The sequence below is a fragment of the Bubalus bubalis genome, chromosome 5 (assembly GCF_019923935.1).
Source record: "Bubalus bubalis isolate 160015118507 breed Murrah chromosome 5, NDDB_SH_1, whole genome shotgun sequence".
Taxonomy (NCBI): Eukaryota; Metazoa; Chordata; class Mammalia; order Artiodactyla; family Bovidae; genus Bubalus; species Bubalus bubalis.
In genome coordinates, this window is record NC_059161.1 from 94,442,512 (window position 1) to 94,460,451 (window position 17,940).

The 17,940-nt window shown below is 38.9% G+C and overlaps 1 long non-coding RNA gene across 1 annotated transcript; it reads right to left on the reverse strand.

Annotated features, from left to right (window-relative positions):
* Positions 1-639: 639 nt before the first annotated feature.
* On the reverse strand, positions 640-4,227 carry LOC123333586. The gene is made up of 3 exons (XR_006550961.2): positions 4,094-4,227; positions 1,378-1,492; positions 640-1,070 (listed from the first exon to the last, which is right to left on the reverse strand). It is a non-coding gene; the product is annotated as an uncharacterized LOC123333586 (long non-coding RNA).
* Between the last annotated feature and the right edge of the window lie 13,713 nt (positions 4,228-17,940).

Here is a 17,940-nt window from a genome sequence, read left to right on the forward strand (position 1 = left end):
TACCTATGGAATAACCTGCTAATCTGGAATAGCCAGGGGCAAAGTATAAACTGTAGATCTTAAGGTATGAGCCCGTCAAGGCCTAGGAACAACCACAGCTAATGTTAAGTGCTTATTTGTGCCAAACATTATTCTATGTTATTTATACACATAATTTATCCAATCCTTATGAAAATCCTATTATATGGTATTTTATCATTTTTATTGTCCATTATACAGATGAGGAAGCTGAGGCATGGAAATGTAAATGATTTGCTCACAGTCACACAGACTAAACAAAGGCAATTTGGATGTCAAATCTGAGTTCTTACCCAACAGCTCTTACTATCTCTGTCACTCACAAGCTGTGGAGATATTATAATTTAAGCTGTTCCCAAAACCTTTCTGAGCAATTAATATGGAGATCAGTATCTTATTATCTCAGGAAGAACTAAACTTCATGATTGCTTGGAGTCATCTAACCCTGGACTGTATAAAATCATATAACTTAAAATGAGAAGCAATTTACACAATATAACTTGAATTAGTTCCATATGATATATGTCTGCATTTAACTTTAGTTAATTCTCATCAGAGAATGAAACTGTTATTGTTATTGGTGACCCACTTTACACATGAGATCCTTCGAATCTTCTGAAAATGGTTTATTTTTAATCATATTTTGTCTTCAACCCATATGTTTGCTGAATAGCATTATTATTTTTATAACAGGAATTTATTTGCATGTCTTTTTCCTCATTAATGGAATTAGAAACAGTGGAAAATGCATTATGTCTGGGCAAGAAGATAAAGAATGAGAGTGACTGTGTCATTTGAAATATGTAGTATCTGAGAGCTCTCTTGACAGTGATTTCATTTCCAATATTGAAACAACAGGGGAAACGCCTTGGTAAATAAGACTTCTGTAATTTCCATCTGTAGTTATGCAATTGCTTCTTTCAAAGGAATAAAGATTGTTCCTCTGTGCTTGATTCCTTTTGCTTTCTAGTAATTTCCACATCACATTGGTTTACATCATTTGAAAGGTGTTAGTTTAGAGCTGAAAGCAGTTGTATGAGAACAGTAAAAATCTGGGGACAGGGAAAACAAAAGCAAAAAGTCTTGGGGAAAATAAATCCTGATCTTTGTAACTATTTTCTTTAAATATGCAATTTCTAGTTTTAACTTTTTTGTCTTCATATTTGTAAATTACATCTATGAGCTACTCTTTTAAAGACAACATAGAATTTAAGAACTAGAATTAAGTACTTTTTCTATATTTGTAGAAACATCCTCACAAATACTGTTTTCCTGCATATCCCTAGTAGCCTTAGAAATTATATATTAGTTCACATTTTACAGAAAAACATGAGATTTGGAAAAGGTTTAGATACTTACAAAGTCACAGTCATTAATGGATAGAATCTGAATTCCTTCATCTGGCCCAAAGCAAACATGGAAGTCAATGGTTATTTCTGTGTTCTCATTACAGATGCATCAACAAGTTAAATTTCTGTAAGGCCAATGGTATAAAAGAGTACATTTTTATTCTGTGTAATTATTTTACATTAATGGCTGTAATAAAAGTATATCTCACTGTTTTCTCTCCATAAATTCATTGTAATTCAGTTTCTGTGCAAATTGATCCCGTGGTTTGAGTTGTGTTTCAGATATGATTTTTCTTTCTCATAGTTATTCATTAATCAGAACTTTGGTGTAAAATATATTGATTTCATGTCACTGAAGTCTCTCAGGCTAGTGTAAGTTTGTTTGTTTTATCTATAAACAGATGTAAAGGGACTCAATTACATTTTTATTAATCATATTATAAAATTTTGTATAATTCTGGTAGACAAATTAATAACTGCTGCTGCTGCTGCTGCTAAGTCGCTTCAGTCATGTCCGACTCTGTGCGACCCCATAGATGGTAGCCCACCAGGTTCCCCCGTCCCTGGGATTCTCCAGGCAAGAACACTGGAGTGGGTTGCCATTTCCTTCTCCAATGCATGAAAGTGAAAAGTGAAAGTGAAATCGCTCAGTCGTGTCCGACTCTTAGCAACCTCATGGACTGCAGCCTACCAGGCTCCTCCATCCATGGGATTCTCCAGGCAAGAGTACTGGAGTGGGGTGCCATTGCCTTCTCCAAAATTAATAACTACTTCAGTGTAACTCTATATGTTTCTCCCTGCTCTGGCAAGTAGAGAATCTGGAGGAAGAAGCCTCAGTTGGACACTATTTAAGGCTACCTGAACAAATCAGTCAATCTAAAGGAAATCAGTCCTGAATATTCATTGGAAGGACTGATGCTGAAGTTGAAATCTAACACTTTGGCCACCTGATGTGAAGAGCCAACCCACTGGAAAAGACCCTGATGCTGGGAAAGATTGAAGGTAGGAGGATAAGGGGATGACAGAGGATGAGATGGTTGGATGGTATCATCGACTCAGTGGACATGAGTTTGAGCAAACTCTGGGAGATGGTGAAGGACAGGGAAGCCTGGCATGCTGCAGTCCATGGAGTTGTAAAGAGTCAGACAGATTTAGGGACTGAATAACAATACAGTCTGTAAGTCTGTAACAGCAAAGTTTTGGCCACATCCTTGGTAAACTGAGGGCTTTAACTATTTGGTGGTAGGGTCTGGAGTTTCCAATGCAAAAGAATATGAGTGAACCTGTCTCTTTCTTACTGAGATGGAAAGATTAGAGAATAGGGTACGTGTAGAAAGGAGAGAATCAACTGAGAGATTGATAGGACCCGATAATGAGTGAATTACCAAGATATACTAAGAATTACTTAGAATTATTTAAGAATTACAAGATACTTAAGAATTACTATGATACTGGGTATATCAGAGCCAGAGCTGAAGAAATAAGAAATAAAAACTTTCTTTTTGAGTTTTATATGTTTTTGCTTTTAAAAATATGAACATATTTACCTAATAATAAAATCCTAGTTTTTACTATGGTGAACATGACCATCTGTCTTCCCCCAATCTAGTCACACCTATTTCACACTGGGATAAGTGGTATCAAGACTCTTTGAGGAAATAAATCAAAATGTCTGTTTCCAACTGGATCCAATGGGTGGGGATCAAAGGCAGCCCATAGAGAATGATCAGGTCATCCCTGCAGTGAGTAGACTCCATGGGGGGGAAAGTGCTGAACCAGGGCTAAAGATGAAAATTAAAGTTTCCAGATAATTGAAGGAATTTAAATTTTCTCAACACTGGATTTTCTTAATGTGGAGTCAACCAGAAGATGCTATAAGTATAACCAAGAAGGGCTCAATGGGACTTTGCTGCAAGAGAGCCCCAACTCCCCACCACTACGTCCTCCTCCTGACCCTTGTCTATAGAGAAACTTTAGCCTCCTTAGACGTTCCAGGAGTTCCAAAGACTAAATTTAATCAGAGAACTGAGAAAATGCAGAAAGAAAGGAAAACAGTCAAACAAGACAAAGTAATAATAGTTTAGCCATTAAAAAGGTCAAGGACATTTAGGCCCTCCTCAAGGGTTATAGATAATATTCTGAGCCATATCCTCTGAGCTATTTTGCAGGTATTTCTGTGCTGCTCACAAGCACATGGACTCCAGATGGCTTGGAAACAGAAGACGGACGATGTTGACTCCAGATTACCTCATCACTCACCAGAAGAAAGCCCATGAGTCAATCACACAGCCCACAACACCTGTCTCTTACCCTGTCTTTAAAAATCTGTCCTTGAAAGCCTTGGGGGAAAGGCCTTTAAGCACTAGCTACCAAGACCCCTTGGTTGTCTGGCACCCAGCAGATAAACACGGCACTTTCCTTCACCAGAACCTAGTATTGGTAGATTGGCATTATTGCCCACAGACAAGGGACCCAAGCTTGGTTCGGTAACAGAAGTAAAGTACATAAATCTGTAAAATCACTCCTTTTCTGAGTTCACTTTTCTCTCTCCTGAATCAGAATCAGGTCTTTTAACCCTTTACAGGCAGAATTTTCCACTCACAAACTTGACTCATCCTTCTGCCACACCAGCCTGAAAGTGCCCAAATGTGAAGCGATTGTCTCTCTCCGCTCCCCTCTCGACACTATAAATTGGTGAATGGCAGGGCCATCAGCACCTTGCCTACCTTCATCCATTTTCCAATACCTCCTGTTTTTTTCATTCTCTGTGGCTTCCTGCAAGGTGACGGAGTTTCTTATCCAACACAAGGAGTAATAGACGAGGAGAGGGAATTAAAAAAAAAGACCAGGTGAGAGAATTTCTAAGACGGTGACGAAGCACAGAATAATATGCAAAATGCTGAAGATAGAATTCAACTTAGAATTCTGTAACCTGCCAAATAGGAGTGAAAAGAAAATAAATACATTTTCCTATATACCAAGACTAAGGGACTTCACCACTCCAAGTTCCTCACTGAAGTGTCGCAGGGAGGACGCCTGAGTTCACACATTCTCGCGAGATCCACTAAGGTCATGTGATGGTGCAGGTGCCGTGTGGTCTCAGGGTGACCCTGACCTGGGATTCTCTTTCCTGCCACGGGCGCGGCACTGTGCCTCGCTGCCCTCCCAAACACCCAGTCAGCCCTGTCGTGGTCTGTGCAGGGGCTGGGGAAAAAAAAAATTCCAGACAAGAGACAGAAGTAAAGAGAATAGAGTTTATTAGAGCGGGAGATGCTGTTAGAACAGCGGAAGGCTTAAGCGAGAGCCAACCACGAACATGGGACATCTTCCTGTTTTTATAGCCGGGAAACAATGGAACAGGACAGAAATTTTGCAAGTCATTTGCTGATTGGATGAGGTACGTATACTTTCTTTATACCTGGGAGGAGAACAGTGTAAATACCTTTCTTCATATGAGACAAAAAGGGACAAATAAAGCTGTCTGGGAGGGTTCAGAAATTCTGCAGCAACTGCAACATGGCGGAAGGGTCTGGTGTTTTCTGTTCTTGTGTTCTGATGCCCTTCAAGCAGAGCTTATCTTGTTCTTTTGTGCTCTGGGCACGGCGAGCCCCTAGCCTGCCTACCCAGGCCCAACCGTCCCTTGCTTTTGTGCTCAGTTGGTCGGTCGTGTCCTGACTCGTTGCAACCCTATGAACTGTTTGCAACTTTTAAAAAAATGTAAATATACATTGATGAGAAAAATAAATGCAGAAGTAAGTTGTGGGGGAAACCAGCAACCACAGACGTTGATAATATGCTAGAAAAGTCAACTATTAGATATACATCAAAGTAGCAGGGATTTTTAATGGTTATGATGAAAACAAATTTTCTATCACAATAATGATAGCAGAAGAGGGTGTGTTAAATATGTAATTAAACATGCAAATGCCTCACATATTTGATAGTGTGATAGAAACAGACTTCCTTAAATTTGTTACAAAAGTTGAGGCCAATTTATATCTTCAAAACTTAAGGGAAATCACTGAAAAATAACTAAAACCTATGCCTTCCAACTAGTGTGTGTGTATTAATCACTCTCAGTTGTGTCAGACTCTGAGACCCCGTGGACTGTAGCCCGCAAGTCTCTTCTGTCCGTGGAATTCTCCAGGCAAGAATACTGGAGTAGGTTGCCATTTCCTCCTCCAGGGGATCTTCCCGATCCAGGAATCAAACCTGTCACCTGAACTGGCAGGCAGATTCTTTACCAGAGCTACCTGGAAAGCCCTGGGTTAGATTAACAGGCAGGCTGGCCATCATTTCAGAGATGCCCTGGAGCTCAAAAAAGGCTGTGGGAACTTCCTTGACTATGAAGAGGTTAAGACTCAGTGCTTTCTATGCAGGAATCGTGGGTTGGGTCCCTGGTCAAGAACTAAGAGCCCACATGCCACAGTGTGGCCAAGAAAAAAAAAGAAGGCTATGGAGGAACTTGCCCCTAAATCTCCATGCTGAATTTAAATTATAGTAAAAAGTGCAGATATTCCTAGGATCCTTGAAAAAGCAGATGATACCATATGGAAAATGACTTCAGAGACAGCCATCTAGGCTCTCAGGTCCAGCCCTGGAAAAGATGGACAGTTCAGTAGCATAGAAGGATGAGGTGAAAAGTCAATTTCCTGATATCCAGTCTGGCTTTGAAAGAAAGAAGAAAATGCCCTCTGGGAAGGGCAGTGGTTTGCAGAACAGTGCCCCCAGGTGTGGAAATTGTGTGCCTCCAGGCTGTGCTTTCTAAGATGGTGGATCAGATCAGATCAGTCGCTCAGTCGTGTCCGACTCTTTGCGACCCCATGATTCACAGCACGCCAGGCCTCCCTGTCCATCACCAACTCCCGGAGTTCACCCAGACCCACGTCCATCAAGTCAGTGATGCCATCCAGCCATCTCATCCTCTGTCGTCCCTTTCTCCTCCTGCCCCCAATCCCTCCCAGCATCAGTCTTTTCCAATGAGTCAACTCTTCGCATGAGGTGGCCAAAGTACTGGAGTTTCAGCTTTAGCATCATTACTTCCAAAGAAATCCCAGGGCTGATCTCCTTCAGAATGGACTGGTTGGATCTCCTTGCAGTCCAAGGGACTCTCAAGAGTCTTCTCCAACACCACAGTTCAAAAACATCTTCGTGGCTCAGCCTTCTTCACAGTCCAACTCTCACATCCATACATGACCATAGGAAAAACCATAGCCTTGAGTAGACGAACCTTTGTTGGCAAAGTAATGTCTCTGCTTTTGAATATGCTATCTAGGTTGGTCATAACTTTCCTTCCAAGGAGTAAGCGTCTTTTAATTTCATGGCTGCAGTCACCATCTGCAGTGATTTTGGAGCCCAGAAAAATAAAGTCTGACACTGTTTCCACTGTTTCCCCATCTATCTCCCATGAAGTGGTGGGACCGGATGCCATGATCTTCATTTTCTGAATGTTGAGCTTTAAGCCAACTTTTTCACTCTCCACTTTCACTTTCAAGAGGCTTTTGAGTTCCTCTTTACTTTCTGCCATAAGGGTGGTATCATCTGCATATCTGATGTTATTGATATTTCTCCTGGCAATCTTGATTCCAGTTTGTGTTTCTTCCAGCCCAGTGTTTCTTATGATGTACTCTGCATATAAGTTAAATAAACAGGATGACAATATACAGTCTTGACGGACTCCTTTTCCTATTTGGAACCAGTCTTTTGTTCCATGTCTAGTTCTAACTGTTGCTTCCTGACCTGCATAAAAATTTCTCAAGAGGCAGATCAGGTGGTCTGGTATTCCCATCTCTTTCAGAATTTTCCACCGTTTATTGTGATCCACACAGTCAAAGGCTTTGGCATAGTCAATAAAGCAGAAATAGATGTTTTTCTGGAATTCTCTTGCTTTTTCCATGATCCAGTGAATGTTGGCAATTTGATCTCTGGTTCCTCTGCCTTTTCTAAAACCAGCTTGAACATCAGGAAGTTCATGGTTCATGTACTGCTGAAGCCTGGCTTGGAGAATTTTGAGCATTACTTTACTAGCGTGTGAGCTGAGCGCAATTGTGCGGTAGTTTGAGCATTCTTTGGCATTGCCTTTCTTTGGGATTGGAATGAAAACTGACCTTTTCCAGTCCTGTGGCCACTGCTGAGTTTTCCAAATTTGCTGGCATATTGAGTGCAGCACTTTCACAGCATCATCTTTCAGGATTTGGAATGGCTCAACTGGAATTCCATCACCTCCACTAGCTTTGTTCGTAGTGATGCTTTCTAAGGCCCACTTGACTTCACATTCCAGGGTGTCTGGCTCTAGGTCAATGATCACACCATCGTGATTATCTGGGTCGTGAAGATCTTTTTTGTACAGTTCTTCTGTGTATTCTTGCCATCCCTTCTGAATATCTTCTGCTTCTGTTAGGTCCATACCATTTCTGTCCTTTATCGAGCCCATCTTTGCATGAAATGTTCCTTTGGTATCTCTGATTTTCTTGAAGAGATCCCTAGTCTTTCCCATTCTGGTTTTCCTCTATTTCTTTGCATTGATCACTGAAGAAGGCTTTCTTATCTCTTCTTGCTATTCTTTGGAACTCTGCATTCAGATGTTTATATCTTTCCTTTTCTCCTTTGCTTTTCGCTTCTCTTCTTTTCACAGCTATTTGTAAGGCCTCCCCAGACAGCCATTTTGCTTTTTTGCATTTCTTTTCTATGGGAATGGTCTTGATCCCTGTCTCCTGTACAAAGTCATGAACCTCATTCCATAGTTCATCAGGCACTCTATCTATCAGATCTAGGCCCTTAAATCTATTTCTCACTTCCACTGTATAATCATAAGGGATTTGATTTAGGTCATACCTGAATGGTCTAGTGGTTTTCCCTACTTTCTTCCATTTCAGTCTGAATTTGGCAATAAGGAGTTCATGGTCTGAGCCACAGTCAGCTCCTGGTCTTGTTTTTGCTGACTGTATAGAGCTTCTCCATCTTTGGCTGCAAAGAATATAATCAATCTGATTTCGGTGTTGACCATCTGGTGATGTCCATGTATAGAGTCTTCTCTTGTGTTGTTGGAAGAGGGTGTTTGTTATGACCAGTGCATTTTCTTGGCAAAACTCTCTTAGTCTTTGCCCTGCTTCATTCCGTATTCCAAGGCCAAATTTGCCTGTTACTCCAGGTGTTTCTTGACTTCCTACTTTTACATTCTAGTCCCTATAATGAAAAGGACATCTTTTTTGGGTGTTAGTTCTAAAAGGTCTTGTAGGTCTTCATAGAACCATTCAACTTCAGCTTCTTCAGCGTTACTGGTTAGGGCATAGACTTGGATTACTGTGATATTGAATGGTTTGCCTTGGAAATGAACAGAGATCATTCTGTCGTTTTTGAGATTGCATCCAAGTACTGCATTTTGGACTCTTTTGTTGACCATGATGGCCACTCCCATTTCTTCTGAGGGATTCCTGCCTGCAGTAGTAGATATAATGGTCATCTGAGTTAAATTCACCCATTCCAGTCCATTTCAGTCCACTGATTCCTAGAATGTCAACATTCACTCTTGCCATCTCTTGTTTGACCACTTCCAATTTGCTTTGATTCATGGACCTGACATTCCAGGTTCCTATGCAGTTTTGCTCTTTAAAGCATCAGACCTTGCTTCTATTACCAGTCACATCCACAGCTGGGTATTGTTTTTGCTTTGGCTCCATCCCTTCATTCTTTCTGGAGTTATTTCTCCACTGATCTCCAGTAGCATATTGGGCACCTACTGACCTGGGGAGTTCCTCTTTCGGTATCCTATCATTTTGCCTTTTCATACTGTTCATGGGGTTCTCAAGGTGGAGGAGAGGTACATTTGCTACAGCATGTATCCTGTGGATTTCCATGCATGGGAATGGCTCAATTTTCCTTGGTCAGAAATCTTAAAGACAGGATCTGTTCTTTTTCAAAGAAGTCATACTAAATTATGGTACAAGAGCTGCTTCTTCCATCCCTTCCTTCTCTCATTCTCTATTGAATATCCACCCCCTGCTATAAGGTTTTTTCAAAAGCAAAATGTTGGGTAGTAAATTTCCCTGACAAATAAAGAGAAAAAGAAAATAAAGAAGTTAGTAAAATGAAAAATCCTGATAAATGAAACAAATTAGTTACAGAAATATTAAATAAAGTAATTTAAAATGAAAATATAAAGTCAAGAAAATCTAATATTTCTTATTTCTAGAAAAATTGGACAGGTCTAAGAAAAAGATAAGAAAAGTCAATAATATCAAAAAAATAAAAAATAAGTATATTTAAAAGAGAATTTTAAAATCATAAGCAATACATTTTAAACTCAGTTGAATTTCTTAGCTTTCATAAAAATATAAAGAACATCATCCGTTCAGTTCAGTTGCTCAGTCCTGTCTGACTCTTTGTGACCCCATGGACTGCAGCATGCCAGGCTTCCCTGTCCATCACCAACTCCCAGAGCCTGCGCAAACTCATGTCCATTGAGTTGGTGATGCCATCTAACCATCTCATCCTCTGCCATCCCCTTCTTCTCCTTCCTTCGATCTTTCCCAGCATCAGGGTCTTCTCCAGTGAGTTAGTTCTTCGCATAAGGTGGCCAAAGTATTGGAGTTTCAGCTTCAGCATCAGTCCTTCCAATGAATATTCAGGACTGATCTCCTTTAGGATAGACTGGTTGGATCTCCTTGCAGTCCAAGGGACTCTCAAGAGTCTTCTCCAACACCACAGCTCAAAAGCATCAATTCTTTGGCACTCAGCTTTCATTATAGTCACATCCATACATGACTACTGGAAAATTCATGGCTTTGACTAGATGGACCTTTGTTGGCAAAGTAATGTCTCTACTTTTTAATATGCTGTCAAGGTTGGTCACAGGTTTTCTTCCAAGGAGCAAGCATGTTTTAATTTCATGGCTGCAGTCACCATCTGCAGTGATTTTCAAGCCCCAGAAAATAAAGTCTGTCACAGTTTCCATTGTTTCCCCATCTATTTGCCATGAAATGATGGGACCAGATACCATGATCTTAGTTGTTGAGGTTTAAGCCAACTTTTTCACTCTCCTCTTTCACTTTCATCAAGAAGCTCTTTAGTTCTTCTTCACTTTCTGCCATAAGGGTGGTGTCATCTACATATCTGAGGTTATTGATATTTCTCCCAGAAATCTTGATTCCAGTTTGTGCTTCATCCAGCCTGGCATTTCGCATGATGGAAAATAATAGAATGGGAAAGACTAGAGATCTCTTCAAGAAAATTAGAGATACTAAGGGAACATTTCATGCAAAGATGGGCACAACAAAGGACAGAAATGATATGGACCTAACAGAAGTAGAAGATATTAAGAAGAGGTGGCAAGAATACACAGAAGAACTGTACAAAAAAGATCCTCATGACCCAGATAACCACGATGGTGTGATCAGTCATGTACAGCCAGACATCCTGGAATGCAAAGTCAAATGGGCCTTAGAAAGCATCACTATGAACAAAGTTAGTGAAGGTGATGGAATTCCAGATAAACTATATCAAATCCTAAAAGATGTTGCAGTGAAAGTGCTTCACTCAAAGTGCCACCAAATTTGGAAAAGAACATCATAATTACTGCTTAAGAATACAAAAGCTGACCCAGTGATCTCTTAATGAACTGAATAAGTTCAGTAAGATGAACTTATGAGTCTGTTGCTCCCAAAAGAAAATCTCTGTGATATTTAAACTTTTATTTTAGTTAATATAAAACAGAAACTGCTACCCTGTTAATTTTATGAAGCTAGTAAAACTGTAGCTAAGGCAGACAAAAAATATCAAAAATACTGTTTGCAATTTAATAAAATATAAGATATCTACAAATGTATCAAATATTTGCAAGGTCTTTGTAGACAATTACAAAATATTATAAATCATGTCAGTGAATTTTGAGTCAATATCATAAAGATACCAATTGTCCCCAAATTAATCAACAAATTCAACTTAATTCTGATACAATTCACTATAGAATTTCTCATACCTTGATAAGTTGAAACTGAAATTAGTATTGAAGAGTATGGGACAGGAATAGCAAAGACAATTTTGAGAGACTTTTGAGAAATGAGAGATGTACCAACATGATATTAAGGAGGTAAAGTCTAAAGTGATTTTTAAAAAGTGTAAAATTTCCCCAAGGATTAAAATGGATGAATGGAGTAGAATTGAGGTGTGATGATAATTTAAATCAAAAGGAAAACTCTTACCCTGCTTATGAGAATGCAAATTTTTACAATATGTTGAACAATATAGAAATATAGGAAAGTTGAGGAAGTATATATTGAATGAATCTGAAACGATAGTTTTCTAGAGACATTCTGGAACTCTGCACAAGGAAACACAAAAAGACTAATCAGCATCTTTACTCATAGCAACAGATTGAATTCTTCTAAAATGTCCATTAGTAATAGAATGAATACCTTGTATTTTATTCATAAATTACATAGCACTTAGAATAGTGTTTATTCATTAGCATACATTTTGAAAACATACTGTAGAATAAAATAAGTTGCAATAAAATTCATAAGCTATATTAACATTTATGTTTAATAAAATAAAAGTAACATTATAGGCTGTTTATGAAACAATACATTCAAACTTGAAATCAAAAACATGGAAGAGAAGATTAAACATCAACTTCAAGAAGATTTTTGCCTTTGAGGATGGAGAAGGAGAAATGAGGTGAAAAGTTAGTACAGACATTCCATCTGTAATAATTTATTTCTCTTTTAAATAACGTCTAAAGGCGATGTGGAAAATACTTACATTTTTTAGTCTGAGGAGTGGGAGCACATTTTTATCCTCCAACTGTTTAAAATATTTTATACTACAAAGCAAATATATGTTAACAAAGTACCATTCATTCATTCATTTATTCACTCATTTATTCATCCATGTATCTACTCATGTATTCATTTTACGATTCTACACTTTGTGCTAGGCCTGATGCCAGGAACAAATGATGAATAAGAAACAGAGGCTGTCCTCTAGGCAGACTCCTCTAGGTAGTTCACAGCTCCATAATTCTGCAAGTGCACCCTGGAGTCCAGAGGAAATATTTGAAGTATGCTGTTTACTAGAGGTAGCTTAGGTAAAGATGATCCTAGAAATGAGGTTTAAAGAGATTTGACAATGGAAGTGAGGAAAGAGCATTTATAGACACAAGTTGTTCAGATCTCTAATTGTCTAAACTTTCTGATGTACAATTGTATCCTAAGACTCTGGGCCCACTATACAGATACACTATCTCATCTTTTATTGTATCGCATGTACCTGGTGGAGTCCTTGGCTCATGGGAGGCATTAAGAAATGTTCAGTTAGATGAGTTCAAGTACTTTGTGCCACTCCAAGTGTTTCAGCCCTGAGAAGCCACAGTTGAAATGTTTATCCTAGATAGGATTTTCAAGAGTGATTCTATAATATTCTTATTCTTTTTTATGTACACTGGATAAATGTCAGATCTCTTATCACTCCATAGCCATTTTGACAAGATTATGAATTCTGCTTGTGCCCCCTTGCAGAAGGGTGTGGTACATTATCTTTCTTATCAATCAACCCAGATAATCAGACGTATTAAAATGCAAAGTTCCTAACCTCTTTCACAACCTCCAGGCTTAGTGGACCTAAAATTGTGATGCATTTAAAAATCAGGAGTGAATGTACCTTAAGCCCTGGGCCTCTAGTGGAATTATAGTTCCAAGTTCCATTAATCTATTGTAAGCTGGTTTTAGAAAAGGCAGAGGAACCAGAGATCAAATTGCCAACATCTGCTGGATCATGGAAAAAGCAAGAGAGTTCCAGAAAAACATCTATTTCTGCTTTATTGACTATGCCAAAGCCTTTGACTGTGTGGGTCACAAGAAACTGGAAAATTCTGAAAGAGATGGGAATACCAGACCACCTGACCTGCCTCTTGAGAAATCTGTATGCAGGTCAGGAAGCAACAGTTAGAACTGGACATGGAACAACAGACTGGTTCCAAATAGGAAAAGGAGTATGTCAAGGCTGTATATTGTCACCCTGCTTATTTAACTTCTATGCAGAGTACATCATGAGAAATGCTGGACTGGAGGAAACACAAACTGGAATCAAGATTGCTGGGAGAAATATCAATAACCTCAGATATGCAGATGACACCACCCTTATGGCAGAAAGTGAAGAGGAACTCAAAAGCCTCTTGATGAAAGTGAAAGTGGAGAGTGAAAAAGTTGGCTTAAAGCTCAACGTTCAGAAAACGAAGATCATGGTATCCGGTCCCATCACTTCATGGGAAATAGATGGGGAAACAGTGGAAACAGTGTCAGACTTTATTTTTCTGGGCTCCAAAATCACTGCAGATGGTGACTGCAACCATGGAATTAAAAGATGCTTACTCATTGGAAAGAAAGTTATGACCAACCTAGATAGCATATTCAAGAGCAGACACATTACTTTGCCAACAAAGGTTCGTCTAGTCAAGGCTATGGTTTTTCCTGTGGTCATGTATGGATGTGAGAGTTGGACTGTGAAGAAGGCTGAGCACCGAAGAATTGATGCTTTTGAACTGTGGTGTTGGAGAAGACTCTTGAGAATCCCTTGGACTGCAAGGAGATCCAACCAGTCCATTCTGAAGGAGATCAGCCCTGGGATTTCTTTGGAAGGAATGATGCTAAAGCTGAAACTCCAGTACTTTGGCCACCTCATGCGAAGAGTTGACTCATTGGAAAAGACTCTGATGCTGGGAGGGATTGGGGGCAGGAGGAGAAGGGGACGACAGAGGATGAGATGGCTGGATGGCATCACTGACTCGATGGATGTGAGTCTGGGTGAACTCCGGGAGTTGGTGACGGACAGGTAGGCCTGGCGTGCTGCTATTCATGGGGTCGCAAAGAGTCAGACACGACTGAGCGACTGAACTGAACTGAATCAACAATAGCAAAATATCTTAAAAAATCATCTAAATTCCATAAAATCCCCCAAAGGGAAAGGCCCATTATTCACTAATATAATATTTATTGAAATGAGACAAAGTCAGGATTATGTACATATATATTATATTAGACAATATTAAAAATATTAGGAGGGCAAAGGGATTACCAAGCTAATAAGAATAAGATTTTAAATCTCACTGTCTCTTCATTCGTTACTTAATGAACGCCTTTTATGTGCTTTCTGATGTGCTCAAGTTCTGCATATAGAGGTAATAAGGCAAAGATGGGTCCTGGTAGAGCTTGAGGTATAACAAGAAAGTCACACACAGACAGAAAACAGAATGAGGATACAAGGGTGGGAAACACTTCCTTTGCCTGAAAACTAAAATAGACAACACTTGTTTGAATCTTGAGGCCTGGACTAGAATATAAAAGACCTTGTGAGCTATGAAACTGATCTGAATTTATTATGAAGATTAAAAACATAATGTAGATTTTTACAATTAAGTCATATATAGAATAAAGCTTTAGTTGGAATTCTTGTGAAAATTGGTTACATTATCTGCAGGAGATTCAAGCCTTATTGGTTTAGTCATTCAGTCAGAATCGATTATACAGAAGGTTTGGATAAAATCAGTCATCGCTGTCTTCTTCTAAAGCTGATTCAGTTTTGTTTTTTTTTTTGTAACATGCACTCTTGCTTTATTATTTTCAGCAAAATTACTGATTTAAAGAGCAGTTATTGCATTTCAAAGTAGATTTAAGAATCTCCCAGAAGTTCTGTGATAAGAAAATACATCCTTTCTATCCATAGAAATGCTCTTGTACATGCTGTTCACTGTATGTGCAGGAGCAAGATTTCAGAACATTTGGTGTTCTGTGGTTGAAATATGCACCCACAAGGCAGAACAAATGCAAAGTGCTGCCCTCTGTTGAAAAATGCCAAGTATGCAAATCAATCCTTGAAAGGTAGATCAAAATAGTATACCTACACTAGTAAGAGATGATTTAAAGAACTAAAAAAAAAAAAAAAAAAAAATAGGATCGGTGAAGAATCAATAACTTATCCAGATTTGAATAAAAAATTATAAGGCCAAAGGAAAAGATGATAAATTTGAATATTTTAAAGGATTATACTACCTACATTGAAAAATGTTAAGCTAAAATAGAATAATAACTTACATAGGAAAATATTTTTATATGGATGACAGATGAGTGGATGATTGCTATAATTTTAAGTAGGTTATATAAAGCATCAAGATGCCAAAAGATAATTAAGAAGATAGTACTGAAGGTACTTCATAAAGGAGGTCACAGAAATCATAATATACATCTGACAAAGTTTTAATACTACCAGCAGTTTTTGACTTGAAATATACCTCTAAATTTATTTATCCTTCAATACTGGGAAGGTAGTTATAAAATGGTAAATTTTTAGGGCTGAACTTTATTAATTGTTATAAACTTATTGTAAGTCAATACAGCAATAATCTGAAAAAAAAAAATGCTTCTGTGTACAACACAGTGATATCATTCCTTGATATTTGATTAAGGAAATAATGCAAAAGTTCTAGGTAAGAAGGTATCATTTATAATTGCAAAACACAAAAATCAGAACAAATATATGTCCTAAGAAAATATTCTTTAATACCCTGTTACATTAAAGTTATGAAGTTACTGGGAATTCCTTGGCAATCCATTGGTGAGGACTGTGTGCTTCCTCTGCAGGGGGCATGGGTTTAATCCATGGTTGAGGAACTAAGATCCCACAGGACAGACAGTGTAGCCAAAACAAAAACAAAAACAAAAAAAACAAACCCAAAACACAACTATTTTTAAAAGATTATGAAATTGCTACAGATGATGTATATACTGATAGGATGTATAATTCTCCCAATCAAAATAAGAGTGTCCACCTGTGAATATATTACCCTACACAACAAAATAGGTTTTGCATGTTTAAGTACGGTCACAGCCTTAAAAAGGAAGATCATTTGGCATTATTTAAACAGGTCCAATCTAATCACAAAAGCCTTTGAAATCAGAGAAAACTCTGTAGCTGAAGTGAGAGAGACATCAGCAGAAGTAGAAGATAGGTAGGTGACAGAAGAGGAAAGCAGAGAGATTCTGAGTGTAAGAAGAATTTGACACGGCATCACTTATTCTAGGGCTTCCCCGGTAGCTCAGCTGGTAAAGAACCTGCCTGCAAAGCAGGAGACCCTGGTTTGATTTCTGTGTTGGGAAGATCTCCTGGAGAAGGAATAGGCTACCCACTCCAGTATTCTTGGGCTTCCTAGGTGGCTCAAATGGTAAAAAATTCGCTTGCATGGGGAGATCTGACTTCGATCCCTGGGTTGGGAAGATCCCGTGGAGGAGGACATGGCATCCTACTTCAGTATTCTCATCTAGAATCCTAGGTGAGATTCTCACCCAGAGAATCCCCGTGGACAGAGGAGCCTGGGAGGCTATAGTCCATGGGGTTGCAAAGAGATGGACACAACTGAGCTACTAAACACAGTACAGCACTTATTCTAAGATACATAAGTTCCAGGCAGGATCAGAGAGAAGTCTCTAGGAACTAAGGATGCCCTCCCACTAGCAGTCAGTAAGGACACACATGTGATAGTCTTACAGCCACAAGGTGCTGAATTCAGCTAATAAGCTGAGTGAAGTTGGAAGCATTTTCTTCCAGTTTCCAGTAATAAGTAAGCCCTGCCATCACCTTGGTTTTGATGCTCTTAAGAACTAGAGCTGAGGAATTAACCCAGCCTGGGACTTCTGACCTTCAGAACTGTGAGATGATAAATTTGCATGGTGTGAAGCCCTAAATTTACAGTAATTTGACGTGGAAGTAAAAGGAAACTAACAAACATCTGAAGATTTTGTGGAAAAATATAAAGTATCCTTGCTGATATTCTTTATGAAATGGCAGAATACTAGCACACACAAACACACATACTCTCTCTTCCTCTCTTTCTCACATATGTGCACATGTACACACACAAATGCAAAAAATACACAAATCTATACACAGACCATTTTCTAACTACTACTACTACTAAGTCACTTCAGTTGTGTCTGACTCTGTGTGACCCCAGAGACAGCAGCCCACTAGGCTCCTCTGTCCCTGGGATTCTCCAGGCAAGAATACTGGAGTGGATTGCCATTTCCTTCTCCAATGCATGAAAGTGAAAAGTGAAAGTGAAGTTGCTCAGTCGTGTCCGACTCTTAGCGACCCCATGGACTGGAGCCTACCAGGCTCCTCCATCCATGGGATTTTCCAGGCAAGAGTACTGGAGTGGGCTGCCATTGCCTTCTCCGATTTTCTAACTAGATGAAATTAAAAAAATATATGAAAAGAAAAAAAAATGCTTATGTTCTAGAATTTGAGGTTTTAAAATGATTATTTGAAGTTATTAATTTATTATTGCACTACTGTCCTTTCATTCGATTAGACGCATGACGAGCTCTTTGAGAAGTACCCTTCCTGGAGCCAATTCAAACAAACAAGGTGTATTTCTTTTTGTGTGTGTGCCTACATCCCAATATGTGAATCCTCCTATTTCTCCTTGAATAGAAGACTAGGAGGGCAAGCAAGGGCACCGACCAGCTGGAGATATGAGAAGTTTGATTCAGAGAGACTCTGCTATGGGAAGTACATGAACTGAGAT